This window comes from Pogona vitticeps, chromosome 1, assembly GCF_051106095.1.
Source record: "Pogona vitticeps strain Pit_001003342236 chromosome 1, PviZW2.1, whole genome shotgun sequence".
NCBI classification, from domain to species: Eukaryota; Metazoa; Chordata; class Lepidosauria; order Squamata; family Agamidae; genus Pogona; species Pogona vitticeps.
Window position 1 is genome coordinate 150,879,030 of NC_135783.1, and position 27,434 is coordinate 150,906,463.

Below are 27,434 nucleotides of genomic sequence, written 5' to 3' on the forward strand. Positions count from 1 at the left end.
TTATAATAAAATAAATTAAAAATCAATTAACAGAAAATGACAAAAATCATAAATAATCGTAAATAATAAATAGATAAAGGAAGAGAAAAATAAATTAAATTAAATCACTCAATTGATGAGTCAATTTAAATTAAACACCTTGTGTCTGTTTGATTACTTGAGCTCCACCATCAGGTTCACTAAGAAGAGCAGTTCTAGTCAAAGAGTGGAAATTTCTTGACCAGCATTTCAACCCCATGCATATTTATGTCAACATCCCATGGACTTATTTTCTTGTTGAGTGTGTTCAGGAATGTATTCCTACCACACTGGCATGAACATGCACAGGATTGCAAGGTAAATGTTATGGTTTTAGACCAAGAAATAGGCAAAGCCAGGCATGGCAAGGGCTCTGAGCAGAACTAGTGCAGTCCATTAAACAAACCAGCAAACAAACGATTGCATTGTGAGAAGAATCAATGTGTTTCTGGAGAGAAATGGAGTGAAATGACATGTAAGAAAAAATTAAACGTGAACCTAGTCCCAAGGCTGATGGTGGCATGGGTGATGAAATGTGTTTATGAAAAAGGTAATTTGGAATTAATGATATGTAATGTAGATGTGTTTTGGTTTTTGTTCTAATATTATAGTTTTTTTAAAAAATTACAGTGAAATTCTAGCTTGAAATCACTCAATTGATGAGTCAATCCAGGGCTTTTTGGTTGGGGCACATTTTCTCTCTCCAGAGTCCTAAATACATTTCTGTAAAATACTTCAGTGTGATGTTCATTCCTCTGCTAATTTCACAGAAGGCAAAATGAAATATGCAGTGGCATTTGTACTCAGTAGTCTGCCAGTTTCAAGCAACTGAAATGAAACTGACCAGACTTCTTTCAGCTACTGTTTGGCAAGGCTACAGCATTAGGGACGGCTAGTGTTCTTCTCAAGCCACACATTATTTACCCATTATTTAGAGTTCACGGGTTAATCCACTTCCTCAGAGATAGGAGAAGTACCTTTTCCATAGCACAGATCCCAGAACTTCATAGCTACAAAGGCCAGCAGCATGTTTGATGCTCTCAGGCAGGGGTGGGGAAATGGTGGAGTTCTGGCAAATATTCAGCTCCAGCTCCCATCAGCCTCAGCCAGCATGGTCAATAGACAGGGAAGATGGGTGCTGCAGTGCTTTAACATTAGAGAGTTACAGACACCCTGCCCTTGATTTAAAATCTTGTTCCCAGGGTAGCAGCCTTGAAAGAAGTATCAGCATTCACTGTTGCATGCTTTAACAAACCTGTCCAAGTTATATATCACCTGGAAATTCTTTTTTGCATGGCTCCCAAGGGTACACAGCATTTTCTGTGGCATGGCAAGTCTGTACAGTTGGACGTCTTCATGTTCAACAATCATTTTAACTAGTGCTTTAGACTCTTAATGTTGAACAGTACTTACCGGTACCTGCCTTGTGGCAGAAAATGTCACGTGCTCTTTGGAGACATGTAAAAAAAAAAAATTTCCAAGGAACATATGGCTTTGGCAGGTTTGGTACAAATGGCTCACTGTGATTTTGGTTTCACATAACATTCCTCTATGTTCTTTTTAGCCTGGTTCCATTTTGAAACCTTCATCTATACATTTTATTGCCTTGCCAACATGCACATTATAATTTGTTTTTGTTTTTAAAACAATTATGTGGTACGTGTAATTATCTAGAAGGTTTTAGCCTGTAACCCTGTAACCACTTATTTGGAGGTAAACATCAAAACAAAGCTAAATAAGTAAACTGACCTTAAGTGTGTATGCTTAGGGATACCCCGTATTATAACCAACCTCTGCATGGTCCATCATTGTTAAAATGAAGCTTTAATTTAGATGTCTAAAACCAGGAGAAAGCAAAGTACAAACACCTCCGTTACCTGTTCAGACCTAATTCTGCTTAACAGAAGCTTCAACGTTTAGGCAGAACTTATGATACACATTCACTGAACATTAAAGAGGAGAATGGAATAGTGGTGGAGCCCACTGAACCTAGCTGAAATCACTCCTCGGAACATATGTCATGTCCCGAGTGGAAGAACACAGAAGCATTATCTGTCTCCCAACAGCCAAAGCAACCAGGATCAGAGATATTATGTATCAATAAGCAAGAGACAATACTGATATTATTTGGAGGAATTATTGAAACAGTACAAGAGTTTAAAGCAGAATAATCTAACTGCATTTATGTAAACAGAAATGAATACAAATGCAATAAGCATTGTGAGTGTAATATTTTCCCATACAAGATAAACACATGGTATAGCACAACAATAAACAAAGCCAAAAATCAAAGTTGAAACCTAATATATAGAAACAAGTATACGTAAATAGGATTGGACATGTTTTGACCCCTGCCCTTTTTACAATGCAAGTTCTAATCTATGTCCTAATGATTTGCTATGTATCCAAGATACAAGTTTTGCAAATCTGTCGGCTTCTCACCCAGGATAGTGGCTTAAAGTGGTCAAAATGAGTAGATAGGTGGGGTATAAATACAATAAATAAAAATAAAATAAATAAATAAATAAAACCAAGTGTGGGGGCATGTGGCCCTCTGGGTACTGCTGGATTACAATTTCCCTAGTGCTAGCCAGAACAACTATGATCCCATAAAATTAGATATGCTAGCTGATAGGAGTTGTAGCGTAACAACATCTGGACAGCCACATGTTCCTCATCTTGGCCTTGTTGTTGTTGAGTCGTGTCTGACTCTTCATGACCCCATGGACCAGAGCATGCCAGGCCTTCCTGCCTTCCACTGCCTCCCGGATTTGGGTCAAATTCATGTTGGTTGTTTCAATGACACTGTCCAACCATCTCATCCTCTGTCGTCCCCTTCTCCTCCTCCCTTCACACTTTCCTAACATCAGCGTCTTTTCCAGGGAGTCTTCTGTTCTCATGAGATGGCCAAAGTATTGGAGCCTCAGCTTCAGGATCTGTCCTTCCAGTGAGCACTCAGGCTTGATTTCCTTTAGAATGGATAAGTTTGTTCTCCTTGCAGTCCAGGGGACTCTCAAGAGCCTCCTCCAGCACCACAATTCAAAAGCATCAATTCTTCGGCGGTCAGCTTTCTTTATGGTCTAGTTCTCACTTCTGTACATCACTACAGAAAAAACATAGCTTTGACTATTCTGACTTTTGTCGGCAAGGTGATGTCTCTTATTTTTAAGATGCTATCGAGGTTTGTCATTGCTTTCCTCCCAAGAAGCAGGCGTCTTTTAATTTTGGGGCTGCTGTCACCATCTGCAGTGATCATGGAGCCCAAGAAAGTGAAATCTGTTACTGCCTCCATCTCTTCCACTTCTGTTCACCAGGAGGTGATGTGACCAGTGGCCATGATCTTAGTTTTTTTTGATGTAGAGCTTCAGACCATTTTTTGCACTCTCCTCTTTCACCCTCATTACAAGGTTCCTTAATTCCTCCTCACTTTCTGCCGTCAGTGTGGTATCATCTGCATATCAGAAGTTGTTGATATTTCTTCTGGCAATCTTAATTCCAGTTTGGGATTCCTCCAGTCCAGCCTTCCGCATGATGTATTCTGCATATAAATTAAATAACCTGGGGGACAATATACAGGCTTGTCGTACTCCTTTCCCAATTTTGAACCAATCAGTTGTTCCATATCCAGTTCTAACTGTTGCTTCCTGTCCCACGTACAGTGATGCCTTGCTTAATGATGTTAATTCATTCCAGCAAAATTGCTGTAGAATGAAAACACCATAAAGCAAAAATAAAAAACCCACTGAAATGCATTAAAACTCGGTTAATGCGTTCCAATGGGCTAAAAACTCACCGTCCAGCAAAGATCCTTCATACGGCGGCCATTTTCGGTGCCTGTATAGCGAGGAATCCATCCCTAAACACAGCATGGAGCCATTTTGAGCACCCAGCAGCCATTTTGAAAATCCGACGATCAGCTGTTTTGATCATTGTAATGCGAAGAATCGGTTCCTGAAGCAGGGATCCGATCTTCGCAAAGTGAAAAAAAAACCACTTAAAACATTGTTTTGCAATCGCAATTGCGATCACAAAAACATTGTCGTGAAGCAGATTCGTTGTAATGTGGGGTAATCGTTAAGCGGGGCACGGCTGTATAGGTTTCTCAGGAAATAGATAAGGTGGTCAGGCACTCCCATTTCTTTAAAGACTTGCCATAGTTTGCTGTGGTCCACACAGTCAAAGGCTTTTGCATAGTCAATGAAGCAGAAGTAGATGCTTTTTCTGGAACTCTCTGGCTTTCTCCATAATCCAGCGCATGTTAGCAATTTAGTCTCTAGTTCCTCTGCCCCTTCGAAATCCAGCTTGTACTTCTGGGAGTTCTCAGTCCACATACTGCTGAAGCCTACCTTGTAGGATATTGAGCATAACCTTGCTAGTGTGGGAAATGAGTGTGATTGTACGGTAGTTGGAGCATTCTTTGGCACTGCCCTTCTTTGGGATTGGGATGTAGACCGATCTTTTCCAGTCCTCTGGCCACTGTTGAGTTTTCCAAATTTGCTGACATATTGAATGTAACACTTTAACAGCGTCATATTTTAAGATTTTAAATAGTTCCACTGGGATGCCATCACCTCCACTGGCCTTGTTGTTAGACAAGCTTTCTAAGGCCCACTTGACTTCATTCTCCAGGACGTCTGGCTAAAGGTCAGCAACCACACTATCTGGGTTGTCCGGGATATCCAAATCTTTCTGGTATAATTCCTCTGTGTGTTCTTGCCACCTCTTCTTGATGTCTTCTGCTTCTGTGAGGTCCCTATCATTTTTGTCCTTAATCATGTTCATCTTTGCACAAAATGTTTCTTTAATATCTCTGATTTTTTTAACAGATCTTTGGTTTTTCCTTTTCTATTATTTTCCTCTATTTCTTTGCATTGTTCTTTTAAGAAGGCCCTCTTGTCTCTCCTTGCTATTCTTTTGAAATCTGCATTCAGTTTTCTGTAACTTTCCCTTCTCTTCTTTGCTATTTGTAAGGCCTCGTTGGACAGCCATTTGCTTTCTTGCATTTCCTTTTCTTTGGGATGGTTTTTGTTGCTGCCTCCTGTACAATGTTACAAGCCTCTATCCAAAGTTCTTCAGGCACTCTGCCTTGACTCCCTACTTTAGCATTCCAGTCCCCTATAATAAGAACATCTTTCTTTGGTGTCAGTTCTAGAAAGTGTTGTAAGTCTTCATAGAATTGCTCAGTTCCAGTCTCCTCAGCATTGGTGGTTGGTGCATAAAATTGGATTATTGTGATGTTGAAAGGTTTGCCTTGGATTCGTATTGAAATCATTCTGTCATTTTTGAGATTATATCCCATTACAGCTTTTCCCACTCTTTTGTTGACTATGAGGGCTACTCCATTCCTTCTACGGGCTTCTTGCCCACAATAGTAGATATGATAATCATCTGAATTGAATTCACCCATTCCTGTCCATTTTAGTTCACTGACGCCCAGGATGTCAATGTTTATTCTTGCCATCTCCTGTTTGACCACATCCAGCTTACCAAGGTTCATAGATCTTACGTTCCAGATTCCTATGTGGTGTTTTTCTTTTCAGCATTGGACTTTCCTTTCACTTCCAGGCATGTCCACAGCTAAGCGTCCTTTCGGCTTTGACCCAACCACTTCATTAGCTCTGGAGCTACTTGTACTTGTCCTCCACTCTTCCTCAGTAGCATGTTGGATGCCTTCCGACCTGAGGGTCCCATCTGTGACAAACCCAGACCTACTGGGATATGTCACAGTTTCACTAAGCTGCCACCAACCATTCCCTATAAGAAGTCACACAGACCAGGGATGGATTTTTAACAAATAGAAGAATAAGGTTTATTTAAATACAACACACAGGGAAAATAAAATGATCAGGTGAATAAGATAAAGTAACGTGGCTTATTCTCATTCATACATGCATACAGTTTGGTTCACACAGAACCCTTAACTTGAAGCACAGACCCTGAACCTATCAGTTCTGGCTAACCATACAGACACCTGAACCTATCAGGTTGGTACTCTGACACACAGTAGTACCCTGTCTGACACACGGACTCCCACACCAGCTTCTTCTTCCCAGCTGATGCTTCTTCACATCCCAGCGTCTGAACTTCTCCACACAGGCTTCACCTATATATACAGTACAGCCCCTCCTCCTGATGTCCCGCCTTCCACTCCCCATAGGATGGAACTTTCCCTCCAAACCCATGACAGACAGGTAACATCAGTGCTGTATGTAACACCTCCCCTCTTTATAAGTTGTTTTGTAGGGGGAAAGCTAAGGTGCTTTTTCCCAAAAAACAACCTGGATAAAACACACAACAACAGTTATACATACAATATCATACTTACTTATACTTACATTCTAAGTCAACCATATCAATTAGGCATTTAAACATTTACCATATACATTACATCAATTTACCTTTATTCATACAAACCAAGTTCAAAAAACAGGTACATTTAACCTTTGGTCATCAATATATATACATAGTCCATGTTTCTTTCGCCGTCTTCATTCTTCAGGTCTTCTTGACAAGGCGTCAGCAACACAGTTCACTGACCCTCTGACCACCTTCACTTCAAAGTCATAGTCCTGTAGGTTTAAAGCCCACCTCATAAGTTTGCTATTGTGGGTTTTCATTGTCTTTAACCATTGCAGTGGTGAATGGTCAGTGCACAGAACAAAATGTCTTCCCCAGATGTAAGGCTTGGCCTTCTGGATCGCGTAGACTATGGCCAAACACTCCTTCTCCACGGTTGCCAAATGTCTCTCACCTTTTTGAAGTTTCCTACTCAGGTAGGACACTGGATGCTGGTCACCATTCTCATCCTCCTGGCACAGAACTGCTCCTACCCCGCTGTTAGACGCATCGGTGTAGATGATGAACTCCCAGTCGAAGTCTGGAGCACGCAGCACTGGATAGTTGATGAGCGCCTGCTTCAACCTCTGGAACGCCTCCTCACAGTCGCTGGTCCACGGGATGCGGTCATCAGCCTTCTTCCTCGTCAGATCGGTCAGCGGAGCCGCAATCTCGCTAAACCTCGGGATGAACTTTCTGTAGTAGCCCACCAACCCAAGAAATGATTTGACTTTTTTCTTGGTGTTGGGTCTGGGCCAATCACGAACTGCTTCTATTTTGGCCTCTAGGGGTTTTATCACTCCTCCCCCTACCATGTGACCCAAGTATTTTATTTCTGGGCTACCCAGCTGCAGTTTGTTCTCTTTACAGAGCCTAGGCCAAAGCACTTCCTCCCCTGGGTCAAAGTGCCTCTCTCTGGCTTTGTGGTCATACCATGTTTTCTTTCTGACCTTTTGAGCTTGCAGGGTCTCTGCTGCTAGCTCTAGGTTTTTCTTTAGGTCATTCATCAAGGTGTCTATGTATGTCACAACGTCTTGTGGGTCATCCTGGGTGATCTGCTCCCAATTTTGTTTGATCAAATCAAGGGGCCCTTTCACCCTTCTCCCAAATAAAAGTTCAAAGGGACTGAACCCGGTACTGGCTTGTGGCACTGATCGATAAGCAAACAAAAGGGATTGCAGCTTCTGGTCCCAATTGTTTGGATTCTCTGCCAAGTAAGCCCTAATCATGCGCATTAGAGTCCCATTGAACTTCTCAGTTAACCCATTACTTTCAGGATGATAGGCAGTGGTTTCCTTGTGCTTAATTCCACATATTTGCCATAAGCGTTTCATGAGCTTTGATGTGAACGATGCGCCCAAATCTGTGATTATTTCTGAGGCAAATCCCATCCTGGACATATACCCCACCAAGGCATCTGCCACTGTGTTAGTTTCAATGTTAGTCAAGGGTATGGCTTCAGGGTACCTCGTGGCATGGTCCACAATGGTGAGAATGAACCTGTTCCCCCTCTTTGTGGCCTTGGGCAAAGGTCCCACAATATCCACCCCTATGCATTTGAACGGAGTGTCAATCACAGGCAAAGGGCACAACTTTGCTTTGGTCCTGTCACGGCTATTCCCCTGCCTTTGACACACATCACATTGTTTACAGAACTCCCTGATCTGCCTCCCTATGTCAGGCCAGTAAAAATTCTGTGTGATTCTCTGCTGTGTTTTGTTCACCCCTAAGTGTGCAGCAAACATGTCAGAGTGCCCCCTTTGTAAGATCATGGGGCGATACTTTTCAGGTACCACCAGCTGACTTCTGATCCCATCTCCCCCTTTTGAGATATTCCTCAGGGTCTCTCTATATAAAATCCCCTTTTTCTCCAGAAATCTCACTGGGGTTTCAGGTGTTAGCTGGGCGTCAGTCACCTGTTCAAAACACTTTTGGAGAGTGGCGTCTGCCTTTTGCTCTTGTCCAAATCTGCTGTCTGTGGTTAAGGTTTCCACCACAGCTTCTGAACTCCCCTCTGCTTCCGTCTCTGGCTCATCATTACCCCCTTGAACTGTCCCCGTGGTGGCTTGTGAACGTGTAATCACTAGCACCCGTTTCACATGTTCAGCCAGGTCATTTCCCACGAGCACGGCTGCTGGCAGAGTCGATGAAATTGCTAGCCGCCAAACTCCCCTCCAGCCTTGAAAGTTGACAGGTACCTCCGCTACTGGCAGAGAGATCACCTGCCCCTCAATCCCTGCCACCTTCATGCTCTCATTTGGGATTACATACTCCCTAGGAATAATATCTGGATGGCACAGGGTCACCTGGGAACAAGTGTCCCGCAGCCCCCTATACTGACGGTCAAGTATTCCTACGTCCACCCCTGCTGTCTCAAACAACTGAGAATCTGTTCTCACGAGCAAGCAGCGCTTGACCTCCACAAGAGGACCATTTTCCTCAGCCTGATCAGCAGATGTCACTGTTCCAGATTGAGTAGCCATGGCAACAGGCTCCCTCAGTGACAATGAGCCTTGCTCTTTCTGGACACAGAACACAGCTTTTGGCTTGGTTCCACTCGACTCCTGAGGCACAATTCCTTTTAGCTGCTTTAATTTCTCACACTCTGAGATTAGATGGCCCTTTCCCTGACAGAAATAACATTTTCTGGTGTGTTTTGAGTCTCTCTCATCTTGTTTTGGTTTTCCCTCCAAAATCTGAGGTCTTGGTTTCATGTCTGAGGGCTTCCCTTCACCATGGGCCCCTCCCCCTTGCTGGTTTTTCCCTGGTCCCTGAGAGTACTTGCTGTAGGTTTATTTGGGTTTATCTACAGATTTCCACTCAGCTAAGGGCTTTCTTATCTGGTAAATAAAATCTGCGATTTCGGCGGCTTCTGCCACAGATTTTGGTTTCCTTTCCCTCACCTGGAATTTCAGTTCCCCATGCAGGACTGAATAGAACTGTTCCAGCGCTATCAAGTCTTTGAGCTGCTGAAAGGTCTCTGTCCCCTCCTGAGATAGCCATTTCTCTAGCAGCCTCACCAATTGGGCCCCCACTTGGGTAAAAGTCTGCTCTGGTTTCTTTGTGAGGGACCTGAATCTTTGCCTCAGCTGTTCCGCATTTATCCCATGTCTTGCAAACACCAGTTTTTTAAACTCTGCAAAATCTTTCATCAGTTCCTCAGGCATCTCGGCATAGACTTCGGCCAGGCTACCACTGATTAAAGATCGCATGATGGTCATCTTCTCAGTTTCCCTTACTGAGAAGTCCACAAACGCTCTTTCCACTAGGGAAAAGAACACCTCAGGACAATCTCCCTTGTGGTACACAGGGAATTTCTTCAGGTCAGCTTTAGACAATTGGCCTCCCTCAGAATCCCTATTGTTATTATTGTTCTGGTTCATCAGTTCCAGTTTTCTTAATTCAAACGCCATTCTCTCTCTCTCCAATCTTTCTTCCCTTTCCATTCTCTCTCTCTCTAACTCAAATTGCCTTTGTTTCTCTCTTTCCCTTTCCTCCATTTTTTCTCTCTCTAACCTTTCCTCCATTTCCCTCACCCTCAGTTCATGCTGTTGGGCTAGGAGTATTTTTCTGAGCTCTGGGTTTTGTTCTCCCGTGCTGTCACCTTGCACTGAGCCAAATTCATCCTCAGAACCTTGGTCAACCTGGGGGTCTTTCACTTCACCCATTTCTGCCATTTGGCTTCGAGTCAAGGGCATAATCCCCCCTCAGAACAAGCTGCTTTAAAAAGTCAAGCCTCAAAATAAAACAACCACTTTTTTTTTCTTTTGCCTCAGAACCAGCTTTCCCTATAGATTGCTGCTGTCCTTCAGCACTACTTGCAACAGTTGCGAGCTAGAGTCTACCCCCCTCTGCTGGGCCTCTCAGCAGACAAGCTAGCTCACTGCTATTTCACAGTTTTGCCTCAGCTTTTTCCCGCCAAAACAGGCTGCCTCAGAGCACCCTAATCTAGTCTCCCCAGTTGGCACGTTCTTCCACTAGCGCACCTCCCCGTGAGGTACACCTAGAAGATTACCTACGCGCCTCAGATTGTCCCTGACTAGACCCCCCTTGCTCTGGGCACTCTTGCCAAGGCTTTGCTGGACCACTGGACAACTGGACCAGTCGTATCCCACACGCTGGACACCAATCAATGTGACAAACCCAGACCTACTGGGATATGTCACAGTTTCACTAAGCTGCCACCAACCATTCCCTATAAGAAGTCACACAGACCAGGGATGGATTTTTAACAAATAGAAGAATAAGGTTTATTTAAATACAACACACAGGGAAAATAAAATGATCAGGTGAATAAGATAAAGTAACGTGGCTTATTCTCATTCATACATGCATACAGTTTGGTTCACACAGAACCCTTAACTTGAAGCACAGACCCTGAACCTATCAGTTCTGGCTAACCATACAGACACCTGAACCTATCAGGTTGGTACTCTGACACACAGTAGTACCCTGTCTGACACACGGACTCCCACACCAGCTTCTTCTTCCCAGCTGATGCTTCTTCACATCCCAGCGTCTGAACTTCTCCACACAGGCTTCACCTATATATACAGTACAGCCCCTCCTCCTGATGTCCCGCCTTCCACTCCCCATAGGATGGAACTTTCCCTCCAAACCCATGACAGACAGGTAACATCAGTGCTGTATGTAACACCATCTTCCAGCGTCATATCTTTTAGTCTTTTGTTTCTGGTCATGGAGTTTTCTTGGCATAGATACTGGAGTGGCTTGCCAAAGCCTGCTCCAGGTGGATTGCGTTTAGTCGGAACTCTCCACTATGACCTGTCCGTCTTGGGTAGCCATGCATGGCATAGCCCATAGCTTCTTTGACTTACTCAAGCCCCTTTGCCACAGCAAGGCCCCTTTTGAAGAAAGCAACATGTCAGTGAATCTGAGTTCCCTCACTCCCATTTTTGTCCATTTCATCAGAGGGCAGAAAGGGAGGGCGAACAGTGAAAGAAATGGCCATGCTGCAGATATCCAAATGCATGAAACAGGAAAGAAAATGAATAGACATTGGTATGGCTATAGAGTTCAGTAGAATGTGAAAAATGTCCTCTGAAACTTTTTAAAGTTTTACTGAGTGGAAGATTTAATGGTGTGTGTGTGTGTGTGTGTGTGTACATGACACTCACATACACCCAACAAATGCTGGAAGGTTGAAGTACTCTGTTTGCCACACCCTGGGGGATAATTCTCTGGGTGGTTCCAGATAAGGTTTTTATTGTGCGATCCTTTTGCCTGGTACTCTTAAATAGATCGGTATAAACATTCCTCTTGTAACCTCCGTGAATCTACTCCCCGCCCCCATTGCTTCCAGCCTTTCCCCACCCCCTTCCTTTAACCACAAAAAACCACTTAAGGAAAAGGGAATAGAAAGGCTACAGAACATTTCATGACTGATGTAACTTATCAGCCTCCCATACAGAAGTATCCTCTGAAAGTTTTGTTTAAGACTTTAGCCTTTTCTTGATTTTTGTAGTTTGGAAAAGCTCGTAAGCTAGCTTGCATTTAAGCCACCAGTAGCAGTCATTTTTCTACACTGCTACTAAGGAGTCTTTTGATAACTACTACTTCTGGCAGTGAAGAAGAGAAGTCAGGTCATAATATTACTTGGAAATATAGAACTACAAAGGCAATGCTCAGCTGCACTTCAGGCTTTGCTACACGTGGCTATTTAACCTTTTTGCAAAAGCCTCTGGTTTCTGCTGAGCCTCTGCTTTGCTTCCTCCTTCAAAGACAAGGGGAATAGAAATGAAAAAGTTTAAAGTACAAAACACACAGGACAGGTGGGGTGGTGCACTTTGCCAGGGACTCTACTTTTAGGTACAAGGTGTCAGTCTTTAAATTGACACTAGACTGGCATATTGCCAATGAAAGCATATACAAGGAAAGCATACTCATGGTGGAATGGTTTAGACAATTTTATACACCCTTTCAGTGGAAATCACATTCATTTGAATATCAGCATGGTACTCTGAACATTCAAATTCTGTATTATTTTAACAGAATCCTGCAGATTTTTTCCCCTTTCAGAAAACAATTAAAGGCCTGAGATAGAGGAGAAAACAAAGGAGAGCACAGCAATGAAATGCAAGACAATAAACTGTGCATGAGCCAAATTATTTGATAGGTGGCTCCCTGCCAAAGAACATAGCCAGTTAGTTCCTGCTTGCTAGTATCTCCCACTGTACATGAAAAGAGTGTGTTTTTTATAACTTTGTGGACTGAACCATTTCAGTTACTCTCTTTCTCACATACTGCACATATAGTTTCACTTATTTCTCTGGTATCCAGGATCGTATTTCAGATCAGAAATTGTAGACTTTAGTGGCATGGCAGCTGGATGGCAACCAAGAAAAACATAATGGGTGGGCAGTAGAGGACAAGTTTCCATTGTTAACGGGATCAAGTTGGACCTGATCATAGTAAATCCTATATCCCCTGCACCACAGACCAACTGGGTAAGTGATAGTAGAATATAAGGAGAGCTAGCATCAGATTCCTTGGGCAGCTGTCAGTGTGTTGACAGGGCCTGCTATTAATGCTTATCCTTGTTGTTATGTGCTGTTAAGTTCTTCAACTTAAAACAATGACCATCTATTATTAACAGCTCTGCTCAAATCCCACAGACTAAAGGCTATGACTTTCCTTATTTAACCAATCCATCTCATGTTACATTGTCATCATTTCCTTCTTCCTTCAACTTTACCTAGCATTATTGTCTTTGAGTGAGTTTCATGGGAAATCATTCTGTTTCTCTATATACTAAACCTAAAAGTAGCCTCTGATTCAATGTATAGGTTACACATCAGGATAAACAAATATTGTTGCACACCTTGTAGAATAACCCATAGTTTTTCAAGACCTACATAATTAATTGTGATTTATAAAGCACAACTGCTTTTCAGAAACTGATTTTCTTCTGAAATTTTTTTGGTACCCTCTAATAAGTCAACATGTATTTGCAATATGGTCTCTAATGCCTCTTCTTTTCTTGAATCCATCTAGACCATTTGGCATTTCTTGCTCTATATACAGTAAAAAGTATTTTGAGCATTCTTTTTTGCATGGGAAATAAATGTGACAGTCAAGTAATTGCTCTAATATCCTTTCTTTGGGATTGGAGTGTGTATCAAGTGTTTCCAGTCAGTTTTGTTTTCTATACTTATTAGTATATTCTGATTAGGCTTTTTGTAGATTCAATCTCTGTGGCTTGAAATATCTCTGTTGGCATCCTATCTATGATGGGTGGTTTATTTCATCCAATTACTGTGAAACCAACTTTTACTTTCCTTTCTAAAATCATGCAAGGGACTGAACCCTAATATGTTAACATGTTGCAAGACACCATTTATCTTTCCCCAGAAATGTAACTCATCATCTTCCTTGATTACCACATTTTTGGATTTTTCTTCTGGACAGGACTCATTCACAGACAAGATTTTTCATGTACATTTATACCCTATACAAGGGAGCAAGGGGTGCTGTTTTCCTCACCCTCACAATGTGAGACAGGCAATGCTGAAGGAGAGTAACTGGCCCAGGGTCACCTGATGAATAGCTTCGTGACTCTGTGGAGTCTTGAACCTGGATCTCCCAAATCCTGCTCCAGAAACTGATCACTCCACTGACTTCACCCTTGTTGGCCTATATGGGGAAAGATAGATGTGGTATGTTAAAGACCAACAAATTGGGCTTCAGTCCTTTGCATGCTTGTCTGGTAGGAAAGCACCTTATGATGCTCTTATGTTATGCTATCTGAAGCTTTCATTGGTAGGCTTTGCTCCAGAGGAGCTCCTGAGGTGGTAAATATACAGTGTTCCTTTCTGAAGCAGCAGGAAGTGTTTGTTATTTTTGTTGTCCGGAGTACATTCAGATTTAGCTGAAAATTCAAGGCGTATGCCACTTTGCCTTATTATCTGCGATACTCATAAACTTTACTGCAACTTGATTGTAAGAAGGTAATGACTAATGTACTATTAATCCTGGGTGGATGAAGAGACATTTCTAATATTTATAACCTGTCTAGCAGGCAGACGGTAGATGGATCACTGTAGCTATTTGCTTAGTGAGTGCATATTAAGCTCCGAAAAAATGCCAAATTGGATGAAAGGGCTTTAGTGGCTGAGAAATTCTGGATAGGAACAGCAAGCTATTCTAGCTGATTTGAAATGTGATTTCAATAACACATACTGAAAAGGTGAGTCTAGTTTTGATCATAAATATTGCTAGATCTATTTAAACTACACTGTGGAACTGTACACATTTTATTCCCCTCTACAGTATGTGTGGCATAGTTTGGGAAGTTAGTTGTAGAAATGCACGGTCACCAAAAACATGAACTAAGTATTACCAAAGAGAGATTAATTTATGTAGATTACTGTTAATGTTCTTCAGTTAGTAAAACATTTACTATACACAGGAGGCAGGGCTGGCCTAATCTTTGCTGTCCTACAAGCAGGGAAAGACCTTTCTCTTCAGGCAGGCTTTCCCTTAGTTATTGGCTGCCTGAGTGCGTTTTTTTTTTTAAATTGGTTGTTGTGCCTTGCTGCTTTGAATATGTTTTGTATTGATTTTGTTTACAGTTTTTTAGTGTGGTATTTGTTTGATCCTTTTAAAATATTTGCATATTTACTGTTTCTAGCTTGTAGATACTGTCTTTGCCACCTTGGGTCCTCTTTAAGGAGGATATAAACAAACAAACATCAGACAGCTACTGACAGGAATTCAATTACAGCATCTACAGTAGTCCAACTTAATTGATTTCGTTTGCTCCTGACCCCAAATCAAAATGTTCTGCACAACTGGGATGCTGTCTCTGATATGAGACTTCCTGAATGTTTTGATCACTGGCCGGGTTGTACTCTATGGTTTCCTACCCTTGAAGATGTGGTGGGAGGGACATAGCCTTCATGGTGGTGGCCCCCACTTTGTGCAATTCAGCATTCTGGAAACCAATTTATTTCTTCTCCACCTTCTAGAAGCAGGTCAAAAGCATGGACCAGAACACATGAAATACTGTAGTTAAAATGTTTAATGGTAGAAGAGGATATGCATTCTCTTTAATATCAGTTTGATTCTCAGAGTTTCAGTCTGATGGACTGGAGCACCTGGGAAAGGGCTTCTGAGAAAACTTAGGGTCCAACCAAGTACATATGGATGCAGAAAATATTTCAGGTAACTAATTATTAAACAATTTCTGGACTTTAAAAGTCAGATACAAGTGGTGTTGAAAACAATTAGCTTTGGACTGATGCTTCCCACTCCCTGACACCTTGGCTGCTTTCCCTATTAATGAAATCATTTACAAACACTCATGACTTCTATTTTTGGGGGGAAATTAGTGTGACAGCATTAGGATAATTTTACGCATGCAGTAGCCCCCTTTTCAGGGGATGTTTGCTACTTTTCAGGAGGGATTTTTCTATGAGAAGGAAACATGTTGGAAGATGAGGACACTTTTCAAAGAGACCTGTGTCCTTTCTTGCAATTTTGTAGGCAACAGGACCACCTGCTGCTGGTCATACCCATTTGGTTGGAATATCTGGCAAGAATTGCTCTATATCTGGTGTTTGTGGCTGTGTGCACCCTGTGAAGCTATGCTGTCATTCTGTGCACCTGCAGTCCTATAGTATGCACAAGCCTTTATTTTTAAAAACACTTCATTTCCCTAATTTTCAGGGCCTATGCTCCAACCCTTTCGGGAAGACAAGGGTTGGGGTCCAGCTCTTGATTTATTTCCGAACTGATTCATTACCTCATTTTATTGCACGGTGAAATTTTGCAAGTTGTTGCAGGAATATGAATGCAGTTGTTGTTCTTATGTGCCATCAAGTGGCCTCCGACTTAATGGCGACCCTATGAATGAGTGATCTCAAAAATGTCCTGTCCTCAACAGCCCTGATCTGCTCTTGTAGATCCAAGTCTGTGCTTTTCCTTTGACTGAAGAGCAGGATATAAACAGACAAATAAATCTGGGCGTTTGGTTTCATTTTGCTTTTGAACAGTGCTCTGGAGCATATGCTTTTGTCAAAATCATTTCTGTTTTCTAATTTGCATTCTAATCTTTCTAAGTGTTTGTAATTCGAGCTTTGTGCCATCTGCGAGCTTGAACTCATTACTGCATTTCAATTCAAAATAGGGAAACAGCATGAGATCTTAGGAAGAGCTGTGGGGTTCAGTGGAACATTAGGCCAAACCAAACCATTTTGCTGCCTGAGAGGGAGCAGCCCACTTCCACCAACCGGAGGGTTAAGTTGCATCATACCCCACGTGAATCTGGCAAATACTGTAAGGCTGAAAACCTTACAAGTATCTCTCCATGGATAGTAAAACTACACTTGATTTAATCAGAATTTGTGGCTCTTTCACATCACTCCAAATCTGGTGCTCAAGGAAGTTCCTTCACCCTGCTCAACGATAGAACTGGCCTTGGGAAATACTGTTCTGTCCGATTAATTCTTTGGGGCCAAAGCCTTCCTAGCAAATGACAGGAAACATGGAGCTTGGAACCGTGAACAGGTACTGAACTGCTGCATGTTTTCAAACTATTCTTAAGTACGGCGAGGTACAGAAATTTCCCACTGGAGCTCCCAAATAATCAAGACGTGGTGTTCTTTCTCCCCTCCCAGCCAATGTGTACTGTAAATAAATTGGCACAAATGCATGTTAAATGGAAACAAACAATAGGAGCATTGTGTTTTTAGTGGGGTTGATGAGTTGAGCACCTGCCATTTGCATCCATGCCATTGTGTTCAGTAACCTTCAGAACAATACAGGTGCTTCTCCTGGAGGTGATATATTAAGATTATGCTAGACCTGGCACAGATATGACAGATCCATAGCAGGCATAAGAGGCAAAACTAGGCTTGCCAAATGAGGGGTGGTGGTTTACAGTTAATTTTTGCGTGCACACATGATTCAATCTGAAGTCATCCTTCTTGCCCCAAAAAATAAAAAATGGAATTGGCTGATAGATGGGTGCATGTACATGGGACTCTGTGCTGGTTAACGTCTGGCTGCTGGTGGACCCTGGTGCCTAACACCTTCTTTACACTTGCCTTATAGCAGTGCTTCCCAATCACGGGTCCCCAGATATCCTTGGATAACAACTCCCGAAAATCCTGGCCAGCACAACTAGTGGTGATAGTCTCTGGAAATTTTAGTCCCCACACAGCTGGGGACCCAAGGCTGGGAACCACTGCCCTATAGCGAGAAACCTGCTGTCCAATGCAACGTCTCTGTCAGGCGAGCGCGGCTGCCTGAGGGGAGAGGGAGGGAAGGAGAGACCCAACCAACCCCCGGAGCCAAACCACCTGCTCCTCCGCTTGCTAGGCATCGCTTGAACGCACGGCAGGCCAGAGGGAGGGAGCGGGTGTTCGGCTGGCTGTGGCGCTCGCCCTGACGGCGGGGGAACAGCAACAGCTTGCCAGACTCACCACCGTGCAGTGGCGGCGGCGGCGACGAGAGTTGTCTATTGGCCTCGCGCCCCTGGCCTCCTTCCCCCCTGCTCTATTTAGCCCTAGACTGCCTGGTCGCCATTAGAGACACCTCAAGCCCGGCGCCTCCTTCCCCCTTTTTTTCCCCCCTCGCGCCCTCTCCACGCCTCGCCGGTCGGGCCAGCGCTTGCTCTCTTGGCCCACCTTGGTGGCCCCGGCCAGGCGCGCTGGCCACGCGAGCGCGCACCCTCCCACAAGACCCACAGACACAGCGAGTCGCCGCTCTTACGCCCCCGCGGTGCCGAGGTGTGGGTGTGCGTGTGTCTTCCTTCCTTTCTCCTCCTCCTCCCCCCCCTCCCCGCCCGGTTCGCCGGGAACCCAAACACGGAGGCGCTCGCCCCCTGAGGAAACACCGAGCTGGGAACCAAAGGCTGCTTGGGGACCGGCGCCGGAGACCGTGGGGAGGGAGGGAGGGAGCCGAGGGTGTCTGGGGTGGAGGTGGCGTGGCTGGGGAAAGCCGCCCTTTTCCCCCTCCTCCTCCTCCTCCTCCCTCTCCCGCTGCCCTCTCCGAGCATCTTGTGCCAACAGGAACGGCTGGCTGGAGGTTGCTGCCGCTCCCGCTCGGCTTTTGCCCGCCGGAATCCTCCAGCGGTGGCGGCGGCGCGGCTGATGTAAGGCCCTGGCGGGAGCGGAGGAGAAACCAGGAGGGGAGGTGAGGAAGGAGCGGGCAAGAGAGAGAGAGAGAGAGAGAGAGAGGGAGGCGGGGAGAGGGATGCGGCGCTCCTGCGAGCAGAGGGGCTGGCTTTCCTGGGGAGCGTCGCCAGCCGGCCACTCAACCACACACACACACACGCGCGCGCGCGCGCACACACACACACACATACACACACACACACAAACACGCGAGCGCGCACCCACCCGACCTCTGGAGCTGGCGAAGGCAGGCGAGGGCTGGTGGCTGGCCGGCCGACCGGCTGGCAGGTAGGGAGATTGGGGGACCGCGGCCGAGCGGTGGCCATGGCCGGATGCCGGCGGCGGGAGGGGGGCGGGCTGCCTTTACCTGGCTTCCTCCGGCGGGGTCCCTTGGGGACGCTGGCGCGGCTCCCCGGGAGGGGGGGGTCTGGAGACACCCTCCTCTTGGCCGTGCCTCACTTTTTCTTACGTTTTGGCTGCGGTCTCTCTCGCCATCAGCCGGCGTGTTTACTCGAGAGTCGATCCTACCGGAGTGTTTCTCCCCGCGGAAGAGCGCATCCTGTTGTTCGGCGCGCTGCGCGGGCTGATGGGTGTGTGTGTGTGTGTGTGTGTGTGTGTGTGTGCGCGGTGGCTGATTTGGGATCGGTTGTCCTAGTGGGAATCCTCCCCCTCCCCCCCCTCCCCTCCCCTCCATAAACTCCTCGGGGTGACAGCTCTTCCGTTAAGCTTCACCTTGGCTTTGTTTCCAGCTACATACGGCGCCCTTCCGAACAAAAGCAAAATAAGCGTCGGAGGTACCCGGGGCACGTCTCCTCCTATTTATGCTCCTAGCTTGCATTTTGGCCTTCCTGTCCCCTCGTTTTCTCGCTCGCCATGGTTTTATTATTATTATTATTATTATTATTATTATTATTATTATTATTATTATTATTATTATTATTATTATTATTGCTTGTCTGCTGCTGCTGAGCAGGGCACCGTATTGATTTATCTCTCCTCCCCCTCCCCTCCCGCCGCCCCCCTATGTGCATCCGGGATTAAATGTCAGCGTTATATGCGATGCTAAGAAATGTTTCTCCTGGCTTCCAGGCGAACTTTAGTTCTTCACCCAGAGGGGGAAAAGGGGGTGTATTTCGGGAAACAAGAGATACTTTCCTGCCCTTCCCATGTAGCCTGAAAAGGTCCTGTTCATGAGTGGAGTTTTGCTTCCCTGTACTCCTTGCTTCCCAGCACCAGTGTACAGAAGGAGGTTACCAAGAAGCAGGTGTCCTGAGCAGGTGGCTTGCAGAACCCAACCGGGTGGCTGATCCTCGGTGGGGAGAGGCTAGTTACTTCACCACATTTTTGGGGGGTTGCGGGCAGGTGCCTGGCATTGCCCAGATAATGATGACTATTTTGCCCCTTCCTCAAAGAACAACCCTCTCCCCCCCACAACTCCATCTTTCTCTGCTGTTGCTCTCCCCCTCACTTTCCCTCTCCTGCCTTCTTTCTTAGTCTGAAGAGGTAATACCTCAGGCCAAGAGAGTAGTTTTTGCTGGATACCAACAGGAGGCCAGGGGCTCCCCTAAAAAATGCATTTGAGTTGATGTTGGTGATGAGCCAGCTGTATTAATTCCAACGTACTGTGAAGAATACACAAAGGGAAAAAAATAAGAATTTAATCATTATTCCTGGTCTCAACTAATTGTATAAGAGAGTATACGTCTGACTGGGAGTGGGTTTCTCCCATACCACAAGGCATTCTCTGTCCTCCACCCTCCCCCTTACTGCCAGTGTATATTTGTGCATGTGCAGGGTGTTGCAAACTTGTAAAAAAGAAGAGAGAGGTGGCCCTATAAAATGAGCAGCGTGCCTGCATGTGGGAGGGACTGTGTCTCAGAGGCAGTACCCACACAGAATGGGAAACTCAGAGGTTTGATCCTTGGCATCCCCAGGTAGGGCTGGAAGAAAACTGCAGCCTGTAGTATCCGCAGAATATCAACAATACAGAACTAGAGGGACCGAGGCCCTGATTCAGTGCAGGGCAGTTTCCTAGGTACTTCTTGAGACTAAATTTCTATTCCGAGGGGAAGGTGGCTGATGTAGATGGCTGAGTACTGCTGCCATTAATGCTACTTTGGTGGGGGTGGACTTTTGTCAGGGAGCAAACTCATAGACACTGCTTCTGGAAGTCCTGCTGCCTTGCAGAAGCAAGGAAGAGAGAACTGGAATGTTTTGTCATGGGTAACATTTCGTTGGGGAGCTTAGATGTTGCTGTGACCCCGAACTTCTGCATGAACATGAGTATTTGTTGTTTATGGCAAGGACCTCCGCGTTGGAAAAACATACCATATTTGTGCAGGGTGACGCAAGGTTTTGTTGTGTCGCTAGCCTATGAGTCAGAAATCTGGTGCATGAATTATGACAATTAGGGGATATGTGTGTGCAGCACGAAAGCTGACTGGATAGCTCAGTGGTTTAAGCATCTGGCTGTGGAGCCAGAGGTTGGGAGTTTGATTCCCCCACTGTGCCTTCTCCAGGTGGAGCCAGCCTATGTCCCAAGGTGCCCACAGAAAAAGGGAATGATAAACCACTTCTGTGTGTTCTCTACCTGGAAACCCTGAAAAGGGTTGCCATAAATCAGAATTGGCGTGATGGCAAATGATAACAGCTGGCTGGATAGCTTGGTGGTTTAGGTATCTTGCTGCAGTGCTACAGGTTGGGAATTCGATTCACCACTTTTCCTCCTGCAATTACAGTGTGCTTCCTGCAAGAAGAGCCAGTCTGTGTGGCCTTGGGCAAGCTGCACCCAGGGCACCCACTTCTGCGTATTCTCTACCTGGAAACCCTAAAAAGGGTCACCACAAGTCAGAATTAACTTGACATATTATTATTATTATTATTATTATTATTATTATTATTATTATTATTATTATTATTATTATTATTATTATTATTATTATTATTATTATTATTATTATTATTATTATTATTATTATTATTATTACAGTATTATTAATTGGATAAGTATGTGCAAGAAAGCAAAATACAATTAGTCTTCATTTAGAGGTAAGCACTGCTTGAACTCTGGAGGATGTGTGACCATGTAAACATGTTTAGGGGTAGAATGTATAATTGCACCATATATGTAGATGCCGCAAGAACCAGCAGAGATGGACTCATCTCATGAGTTTGAAGTTAAGATAGTGCACCCTTCATTACGTCAAAGATTGCTAAGCCCAATATGCAGCATTCCGTGAATTTTTTCAGGTGGTGCAATTTAATTTTGCCTGTTGTCGGTGATCATTTATGCCAAACAACTGAAGCTCTGAAACTCTGTAAGAGCAACAGTATTGTAAGTTGTCATATAACTGTCATGTAAAGTTATGTAAATATATTCAATATTAGTTGCTATCGGGAGTAATTTTGAGGTCATTTTCTGAAAATTACTTGGCATGGTGTGTTATTTCTAAGGCTGCCTTTTGGATCTAACTCCTAAATACAGGTTTTCATTTGTTCTGTATTTCAGCTCCACAACCCACAATTGATATGTTGGCACATAATATAAACCTTGTATGCTGCAGCTAGGATTCAGTTTTATTCTGAAGTGAATAGTTGCTGTGTAGATAATATGAAGGTGAAAAAGGATTTTTTTAAACAGGGAACTTTGTTTCAAAATTATGTAGCATCCATACTTATAATACCCTTATTCAATGTGTTTTTAGTGCACCTAACTCTCAGGGCGATAGTCATAAATTGGGAAATGCAGGTGTTCATTGTGAGAGCCTCCATGGCCATCTCACCCCATAGCAACCTTAGGAGAGTCCATATATCAAGCCATAAGGTTGGGGTGTATGTACAGTTGAGGAAATTGTATTTTTAAAAAAGTATTGGCTCTAAATTGCTTGTTCATCCAAACCGCCTTTGAAATATTTTGCTTCTGAACATGGAGAGGTTGCAACAGTACACTGTTCCCTGGAAAATCCATTTTCCTCTCATTTACTAAAAGAATTACTGCTAAACTCAAGAGGGAAATCGTGGGGTCAAGGAGTAACAGATGATGTCTCAACCCCTTCTGCTTGCAAGTTCCCAGGGCTTCAGCCCAGAGCCCTGGCTCCCCTACACCGCTCGCTGTGTTGGATTGTGGCCCTTGTCTGTGCTGGCAGATCTGAGCAACACTGGAGCTGCGCTCGAGACTGTCAAAACAGTTTCAAAACCTTCCTTGATCATTGGGTATAGATTCATATCTGCTTGCATAACAACAGGCTTTGCTTTTCAGTAGCACTCCCCCGCTCTGAGGCTCTGTGATGAAGCACAGGTTTTCTTTTTTTAAAAATAGGAGCCCAAAAATATCCAAAGCATAACCTCTAATCCAAAGAGTTCCTCTGGGAAAATCTCTGCAGGTGGATAAAGAGAGAGGGAAGCCAAATGATTATCACTCAGCTTCCCCTCTCCCCCTCCGGTGCAAACATAACATGTTACATGACAGTCTTTGGGTTCTCTGTGTATACCACCACAAATGTAGTGAATGGCAGTATTATATTGTTCCTATTCTGCTTCAAGTAAATCTATAATTCTCTTTTCTTGACATTCTTAGTGCTGCTTTTTAAAAAAGTTTTTAAAAAGGGGGGAATCTTCAGCTGTATTGTTCCAGTAAATTTTTGGCAGTTGTGTTGCACTTGAAACCCTGCTGGGTGTCTGTCAAATCCATTTGCCTCCTACCATGAAGGAGAAAGAGCCCCTTGTTTAAAGGAACTAAAGTATGGGATGTAAAGTGAGGGTGTGTATTGGTGCTTTAGGGATGGATAGATGGGCATGTTTCTCAGGGTTCAAGTCACTTAAGTGTCCTTAAATGTTGTGGTTGCCTTCACAATAGTAAGTTGCATCTCCAGAGTTGACTTCAGGTACTGTAGTTTAAAGAAGGAAACAGAGGAGTTTTCGTAATCCACAGTAAAGCAAAGCCTTTATTAGAAACAGCTGAACAAATATCACAAATAGCAAGCTTTTGTGTTCTCTAGAATTCTTCATCAGACAGAATATTACACCAAGCCAGGGAATGGCAGGTGCAGAGGAGAAGAATCTAGGAGGGAGGCAGCACCATGTTTGGAAAAACATGGTATAGTTGCTTGCTTTCTAGAGACTAAAGGTCTATAGACCTCAGTGGGACTTACTTTTCAGTAGATATTTATGGGACTGAGCTATAGTTACTGGTAGTAACTGCGCCATCCTGTTAGGCACAATCACTGTTAGGCAGTGTGGTGCAGTGCCTAGATGATTGTACTGGGACCTGCGATATCTCAGTTCAAATTCCCAGCTAGCCATGAAATCATTGAGTGATCCTGAGCCAGTCATTCTCTTCCAGCTTCAGCTATGTCACAGAGTTGTTGTGGGGAGGCAGGGAGCCATGCATGCCATCCCAAATTCACTGGATATAAAACAGGACACAAGCCTAATCAATCAATCAGTCTTGTCAGTCTGTCAGTCAGTCAGGTATTTTCAAGTAAATTCTGACTTACAGAGACCCTTCTCAGGGTTTTCCAGGTAGAAAATACTCAGAAGTGGTTTACCATCCCCTTCTTCTGGAGGCATCCTGGGATTGTGCAGCTTGCCCAAGGCCACGTAGACTGGCTCTACTCCCAGGAGGCTCAGTGGGGAACTGAACTCTCAACCTCTGACTCCACAGTCAGATACTTAAACCACTGAGCTATCTACTCTGCTCTAATACATAAACAAAGACATCTCTAACAGGATGTTCTTTTAAAACAAAAACTGAAAGCTACCTGTATATTTTGATGATACTTTAGTAGTTGGTTCTAATGAGTGTATTAACTTACTGTGGATTTTTTGTTTGTTTCTTGTAATGAAACAACACAGATACTGTATGTTGCTTGCAGAGAAAGTCTAAAACAGTTGGCAATGTTGATATGGAAGACTATTTTTTAGCCCTCATTGTTAAACTGTCTTCTCCAGCCTGATACTCCTGAGATGTCCTGTTTGGGGGACTTCTATCATGTGCACACTGGATGGGAATGATGAGGTCTGTGGTTGAGACACCTGGAGCTCACCAGTTTAGGAAAGGCTGTTAGAGCTCTATAACTGACTCATGAGCCTATGGTTTCATCAGCCATGAGCAGTAGCTGTGATCAGGCAATCAGGACCAGTTCTGTGTACCTTTTTTTTTGGCATTAGATTGGAATAGTAATGGTTTGGAACAAGGCTGCCTCTAGAATGCTTTGTCTTTTTATTCATTTGTTCGTTTATGTTTTAGAAGGACTGTAATACTTTTTTTCTGGTTTGATCAATTTCTTTAGTGCTGTTGTTTTTAGTTATTCTGCTACTGCTTGTAAGTGCGCTTGTTTTTCATTTTTAACAGGTTTTTGTTCTCTCTTTTTTTTTTTTGTAAAACTGGCCTGGAAAGAGTTTTAGAAGAATGCAGTACTAGCAAAACCATACAACAACATTTTACGCAGTGCTCCTTTTCAGCTTCTACAGTCTACTTTCCATTCCTTCTCCACCCCATGGTTTTCAGATGTTTTCACATTTTTACAAAAATGTAACTAAAAGACAACTCAAGAGTTACTATTGAGTTTATAACTGTAATGTAACTGATGGATTTTTTGGGGGGCTCAGACACCTAACTCTTAACTATTTTTATTAACTTTTCAAGCTCTTAGAATGTAGCTGGTTTCAGTGGTTCCTTGGGATAAATTTGTGGTGACAGTATAATGTGGGAACTTCACAGGGGCTGGACTCAGTGATCCATAGGATTCCTTCTGGCTCTGCAGTTCTAAGTTGTTGATGATTTTGAACTTGTCTATGCTTGAGAAAATGCTGCTGTTTCAAGAATTTCATCTGGCTGGATAGCCCTAGAGATGTAGCGTATTTGCATTTGATCACATGCATTCATGTCTGTCTGTGGATAGCTGGGTCTACTCATATGAAAAAGCTCCTGTTTGAATCAGCTCTTGCTCTTCCCCCCAAAAATGTATTACTAAAAACACAGCAAGCCTAGGAATGTGTTTTTAACTCAGAATATAAATTGTAAGGTTATCTGGCATAATAAAACAAGCATGTTAACATGGGGGGGGGATAGAGAGAGGGAGGGAGAAAGAGCAATCAAAAAGAAAAAGAAAAGCAACCACAAACTAGGTCATTTACCAACCAGGTATCCAATGGTTTTTATATAGTAAGACACAGGCCAAAAACATGTTGCTTAATGTAGTAAAGTGTTATTGAGTAGCCTATTGAATTAATGGATAATTAACGAGTCAGCTTCTTCATAACATTTCATTGATTCAGTGGGTCTACTCTAGTTGCAATTTACTGTGCTAAAGTAAGACTCAGAGTAGGCCCATTTGAATCAATTGGACATATGTAATAGTTGATTCATCAAGTTACCATTGATTCAATGAGCTTACTCTAGTGTGATTTGCTGTGCTAAGCAACAGGATATTTTTGACACTGAAATGTCATGAGCCTCATAATGGCAGTATTATTGTAATGTTGCCAGTAGCGAAAAACCGCAGAAGTATTGCTGGTTTAGCAAAAATTTTCTAAGACACCCCCCCACCCAAATAATTGGATCTCTAATGCATGGAAGCATTGTAGTGTTCCTCTTATTTTTGATCCTCTGCTCTTGTTGCAAAAGTAAATCTGGAATAAATAGAAGGGTTCTTGGGGGGCATGAAGATAGTGTTTACTGTTTGTCTTATGTGAAATTATCTTATATTGTGCTGTACTAGTATATATACAATGCTTCTTATGCCTCAATCATAGGGGATGGAAAGTGTGTCATGAAATTGCAAATTCGTTCTCCTAGCCTTCTCTTACTGTTTTTAATTGATGTGGGAAGGTAACCTATTGGTGTTTACTACAGGTAATGCTCCACAGGACTGGTATAAGGACTGGTGAGAATATGGAGCTGTGGCTTGGAAGATTTTCCCATCACAGACTGATTAATGTAGAATGTGGATCTGTGATTTGGTGAATCCTGCTTTCCAGGATTATGTATAGCTGCTTGTTGTGACCATAAATGTCTTTGTATTTATATCTTTGAGCACAAGGTGGTTCTTCAGAAGACTGAAGATTTCAAAAGAAAGAAATTATTCTACAATATTTCTCTGATTCCTCTTTGCAGTTTTTTAGACGTACTAAAAAACCATAGTGAGATGCAAGTATTCAGTATAAGAAGACTGTTTTGATCCAAAAAAGTGTACATGTGAAAGCAGTTTTGTAAGTGAACAAGATATAAGATACATTAGGGTGTTAGAGAGTCACTGGCTGAAATCTTACTGCAAAACTGTGTCACAGAACTGGGTTGATGTCATTGGAATTGATGATCTGGTGGTGAGTCTCCAATATTAAATACTTCCCCTCCCATTCCCCTTATCCCAGGGTTCCCACATGCTTCTCCGGGGCAAAAGGGATCCATAGGGAGCCTCAGAACTTGAAAGAGTGGAGGGAAGAACATTTTAAACTGAATTAAGAGTTCCATATGTAAATATGTTATTGATGTTTTGGCCTTAGGACTCACTGAAATAGTTGTCAGTGCATTTTTTCCATTGTCGTTATTTAGACACAGAAAGCTGGTTGCCAAGTAGAAGGATTCCCCCCTCCCCCTTAAAAGGAATTGATTTTTAGCTTCATTCAGATGCAATCTGCCATTCTTCCCCTGGAGTGGTTGCAAGGAGAGAGGAAGCTTTTGTTACTGTTTTAGATGGTCATAACATTTGAAACTGGACAAACAATGGTTAGTCTTCACTATGATTTGTTAAAGCAATCCAAATTCAATCGTGGGTTATGAAGCTGATCTCCTTCCACCACCCTTAGTTTCAAAAGCTCACATTTAAGTTTAACTACAGTTAAGAGTTTAGATGAAGCAGGAAACTGCACTTAGTTTGAATGCAGTTTTCCAGACTTAATCTTAGAACTGCAGACCTGGAAGAGATCCTCTGGATCATTGAG

The 27,434-nt window shown here is 43.5% G+C and overlaps 1 protein-coding gene across 12 annotated transcripts in view; it reads left to right on the forward strand.

The window, feature by feature from the left end:
• The window catches only part of PLCB4 (phospholipase C beta 4), a 354,479-nt gene that overhangs the window by 84,655 nt on the left and 242,390 nt on the right, over window positions 1-27,434 (forward strand). For 5 of the 12 annotated variants that reach the window (XM_073003157.2, XM_073003161.2, XM_078388592.1 and 2 more), the window contains exon 1: window positions 18,642-18,779. The exons of 2 other annotated variants lie outside the window; for them this stretch is intronic. The gene's annotated coding sequence lies outside the window, so the exon portion shown is untranslated. Of the gene's footprint in view, window positions 1-18,381; window positions 18,511-18,532; window positions 18,780-27,434 lie in introns of those variants that run through there. 5 more of the 12 variants (XM_073003175.2, XM_073003171.2, XM_078388242.1 and 2 more) reach the window with 4 other exon arrangements.